The following is a 5,223-nucleotide window of genomic DNA, read 5'->3' on the forward strand; positions in this document are numbered from 1 at the left end:
GCTGAGCCTTAGTTTTTATGTAGTAATAATTAATTTAGATTAATTTCAGTATAAATTGTTTAGCCAACTAACATCATGTAGGTGACAAAAAAATCACAATTTATCTATTATTGAAAATGTAAATAAAAACAGCAGATATATACATGATACTAGTATTTTGGCCCATGCTATGCATGGGCATAGTTATAATCCTTAACATTTTCCAATCTAAATTTTAACTGAACACAGATGTTTGTATCTGAATCAAATATTGACTATAGTATTATTAGTTATGAACAAAACATTGATAGAATGAATGGTTACAAATGAAACTGGGAAAATAACAAATTTTGAATAAATAAATTATGTTAATGCACAACTTGTAATAGACCACGAAAAACAAAGCCAACATACTTATTAAGTAACTAAAATATAAATCCATAAACAATGACAAACAATATTATTTAAAGAAGACATAAATTTGTATTTTTTTCTTTAAATAATAATATTAGTTAATTAATCAGTTTTTTTTCTTTTTCAAAAAAATTATTTAAAGAAGACATAAATTTGTATTTTTCTTAAGTTTATATATGATTATATTTGTTATTAAAAAGATCACAGCGTGAAAGAACCAGTTACAATCATATGCATTTGTTTATTTTTATTTTCAGATGAAATGAAATGTAAATAGATACTCATACTCAGTTTTTAATAAGAATTTCTTTGCAATTATTATTGAATTTATTAGTGGGTTATTTTTGGACAAATTTTTTATCAGGCTCTTCAGCCACTCTTTGATTAGCTTCTACTCAAAACCAGAAACAATAGTTTGATATCTTTCTCCTACTGACATGTTGATTGCTTTAAAGAAAATGAAATATAGAAAAATGCTTGAGAGATAAAGGTAATGTTTTATTTCTTCTTTCAATAGTGGAAAGGTAATGTTCAAACAAAAAAGTTGAAAGGTTTTGCATCTGACCTATTAATCAAAACATGAACGGGGAGAGTCTTCATGTAAGTTGCTGTCAACTTCGTGTAATATGTGGGAACACTGATGATTCCTCTGCAAAAAAAAAAGAAGAAAGAATTAAAACAAAAGGAATTCAAACTGCACAACAGAACATAGTTAATTGCTACGACTTAAAATATTTTATCACTTATTCATTTACGAAACTATACACCACCGTTAGACTGAAGATTCATCCAGAGAAGAAAAACAAAGAAGATAGGATCTTGCCGATATCAAAATTAAATTCTGAGAGAGATGAAAGCATTAGTTACTTCATGGGAGAAATTAACAGTTCGAAACCATTTTATAAGCAAATTCGCTGCATAACTGATTTTAATGTAGGATGGTGGAGATCGTGGCAAACAATTAAAAAACTGTTCTTTGTTTACGTTGAGAATAGAGATGAAATCAATTGTTGTCTAATTTTTTTTTAATTTTTTTTTTGAAAAATGTAATTTCCATATGGCAAACTTTGATTGGTTGAGTGACTCGTGCTTTAGTATATAAGGGATATATCATTTTAATTTTATAAATTTTTGAAACTATTTATGTGTTAATTTTATCAGAGAATATAACTATGTTTTAAAAATTTATTAATTGTGCCAGATGTTTTAATTCTATTCATTTCTATATGCTAATTATAAATTAAAATTTTAATAATATGTTTTACTATATTGCACACGATATTTTAATTCTATACATTTATATATTCTAAAATTATAAATTTAAATTTAAAAACGATTTTTTTTACTTATAAATAATATATAAATCTTATAATTTTATTAATAATTTAAAATTTTAATTTTTGTTATAATAAACTATTTTATTTTAAAAATAATATTATATTTAATGTTATCTATTATTTCTATAATTCAATATTTCTTCTGCACCGCATATTACTTTATTACCATGCAAACTTTATTAACAACTCATTTACTCGCTATATAAGTTTTTCCGTAAAACCCCATTTAAAGTATATCACATCATATTATCCATATAGTACGCACCGCCTAATCCGTTGTTACCATTCACAACCATAGTTTTTATGTAGTCAGTGACAATTTTAGACAAATTTCAGGATAAATAGTTTAACAAACTAACATCATATAATTGACAATAACAGTCACAATTTAGCTATTACTGGAAATGTAAATAAAAACAGCCGTTTTCATTTAAAAATATCAATTTTTTTATTTGTATTCCCATTTTAATCCTAACGTTTGTAAACATATCAAAATGATCAATAAAATGTATGAATTAAAACCTTTTATGAAACAAACTTTAAAATTGATAAGAATGATTTTTTTGACCAAAAGTGTAATTTTGTTTTTATCATTTTCCATTTATTTAGTAGTTATTTGTTACAATGAAAAATTCTTTAAAAACATTTCACAGCTAAAAGGTTTAAATTTATTTCTTTACCTGTTTGCTATAAAAATTTTAAAAACATTTTAGTTTACCAACAATAGAAACCTAAAAAAGTATGAAATTAACAATTTAACCATGCAAAAGAGATTATTATGAAAGAGTGACAACTTTTTAGATTTTCTGTTCTTTTTTCGTGGAAATAATTTAAAAAATAATGTTAGGGCCTGTTATGCAATGGCCTCTTTTATTAACTACTTTATAATTAATCTTAGTTTTGAGACAAAATTAAACAACATTATTTCCCTTTTCTAAATGCTGTAGAAATTTCAAAAGTTAAATATTTATTCATCTAACACTATTAAAAGGTGAATAAGAAGCCTTCTGAACTATGACACATCAGATCAGAAAATCAGCCACTAAAATTGCAGCAATCAACCATGTCAACAATATGTGGGTCCCACTGGAAAAAAAATTATACTAATGAGCTTCGTTACTTTACTTAAAGATGATACCCAATTGGTCTATGTTATAATGAAGGTCGTGTATATCTAATGGGCTTCGTGAGTCAAAATAAAAAAATCATCGATTTTCTTTTGCGATTAGATTTTCTATGTAAAGCCATATGGTCAAGCGTCGTCGTCGAAGTGGAGATAGGGTTTTCTTCATAGCTTCAGACAAATCTGGAAAACTCAGCTCACCCTTTGTCAAGTTGCATCTGTCATCGTGTTTTTTTTTATGTTTTAGACGATATGTCGATGAGTTTGAATTACGATTAATGTTTGGCCCAAACTTTAACTTACACATAGGCCCATATCAGAAAACTTAATTGAGCTTGAAGTTACGGTGGATTCGCGGAGAGCATGAGATTTGCATTAACATCGTCCTCTCCACTTCCTGCCGGGAGTAACTGACCTCAATTATGCTTCCCAATAAATTATCCCCACTAGGTCCTATTGAATGGAGATCCTTTGGTTTCTCTGCTAAGCGTATTTTCTGTATATATATATATCGTCCTCTTCCTTCAGATGAGATTCATGCTTTTAGATTCTCTATACCACACGATACCTAGCCAAACTGAAACTCACTGTGATGATGATTTTCCAAATCTACTTTTCCGATCTGGAGGTGGGGCGTTGTAAGGAGGCTAGCAATCTGCAGAAGGTAGGCGAGCTAATTGGGGTAAACATGGTGTTACTGGACAAGAAGGTACTAGAAAGCTATCTATTTTTTTTTAATTTCTTATTATACGGGATCTTATTTCTACTTTCTAATAGCCACACTTTTTCTAATAGCCAAACAGACTTAGTTTTTTTTTTTTTTTTATGTTGCTACTAGGAACTGCCACTTCACCAAGCTGAGTTCGAGCACTTCTGATTTCATTCCTGTCCAAAAACCTGTTTTTAGTATTTTAAAAATTCGATGTTGCTTACAATCCACTAATACACCTTCAACCCCTTCAAAACAAGGTTTTTAAAAACGTCTCCTTTTGCATCAGATTGTCTGAATTTTTTTTGCAGTTTGAATAGGGTTTTATCATTTCCATGATTTCCCCATGAATATTAATTTACTAAGGATTAGTCATATTGGGATCTAGACTAACATCGGCAAAAGTGAAGCAGCTCATGAAAACTATTTTTTCATTTCCTTATTTTACCATTAAAACTCATGTGTCCTGTGAATTCTGATTTAGGCTGATGTTGATGGGAACGGGACAAACTGCCTAAATCGAGCTCATTGCTGCAACAATGCTTGAAAGTAATGAGAATCATCATGAAGTTGGTCAGCAGGGGAAGGATCCTGTCAACGAGTCTGATGTGGAGTTAGCTTCTGTAAGAGTCTGAGATGGTTCTAGGAGATGGAAGGGGAAGAAGGAATAAGGAATAATCAGGTGTGAGCTGGAGAGGCTGCACAGGTAGTTAACGGAGCACATGGGCTGTTTGCTCAAGTGGCGAGTCTTATATATATTGACTGAGGAATGTTGTGAGGGTTATAAATAGATTTGATCAAAGTTGTAAGGGAGGAGAGAGACTCCCAATATTAATTCTCTCAAATCATGTATACAGTTTTATCAGATCTGTACAATCATCATTTCTCAGAATATCTCATAACAGCCTTCCAACATTTTGACAAAGACAGCAGCAGGTGAACAACACATTGCTTCTCAGCTCTTTTCTTCTTTACCGATATATATTTATATAAGCAAGAGTCTGAAACCTTTGCTTTTGATCAGAACGTTTGTGTACATTCCAATAGACTAATTAGAAGCTGCACTGAAGGAATATGGAATGGGAGATGATGCAACAACCAAAGAGGTTTCCTCATACGACGATTCATATAACGTAAGCAAAAACAATTTACCATATCATCTCTGGCTGTCGTATTTAAAGAATGTATTTTCCCATTTAAGAGTTCTTCTCACGACTGAGCTTCACTGCGCATCATCCATTTTTAAAGTGTTGTTGTTGTATTATTTACACTCAGTGAAAAAACAACACGAATCAGTTTTGATGTTAATCTGTGATACAAAAACCATTGGCTGATTATTATATCACGGGAAGAGACATGTCTACCAATAATAAGCACTTCAGATAGTGTTTCAAAACATAATACTATTGATTACTTAGGAGTAAGAAGACAAGGAATTAAGAGATACCTAAGAATTGGTTTTAGGTTATATATAATGCAAATTGTTATTGAACAAAATAGTTGGTAATAATATAAACAGAATTTGATATATAATTTGTTTTATTTGTTTATAGCATAACTTCAGTGAAGTGATGGATGTTGATAATACTATCATAAAAGATGTTAGCTGATTATAAGACTTGATCAAATATTTGGAATAAAGTGTGGTAATTCATCTTAGT

At 29.8% G+C, this 5,223-nt stretch overlaps 1 long non-coding RNA gene across 1 annotated transcript; it reads left to right on the top strand.

Annotated features, from left to right (window-relative positions):
• The first annotated feature begins 2,922 nt into the window (after positions 1–2,922).
• On the top strand, positions 2,923–4,870 carry LOC125594200. Its single transcript, XR_007329781.1, has 3 exons — positions 2,923–3,562; positions 4,047–4,498; positions 4,587–4,870. It is a non-coding gene; the product is annotated as an uncharacterized LOC125594200 (long non-coding RNA).
• The last annotated feature ends 353 nt before the right edge of the window (positions 4,871–5,223 follow it).

Source organism: Brassica napus (genome assembly GCF_020379485.1).
Source record: "Brassica napus cultivar Da-Ae chromosome A5 unlocalized genomic scaffold, Da-Ae chrA05_Random_1, whole genome shotgun sequence".
Classification (NCBI taxonomy): Eukaryota; Viridiplantae; Streptophyta; class Magnoliopsida; order Brassicales; family Brassicaceae; genus Brassica; species Brassica napus.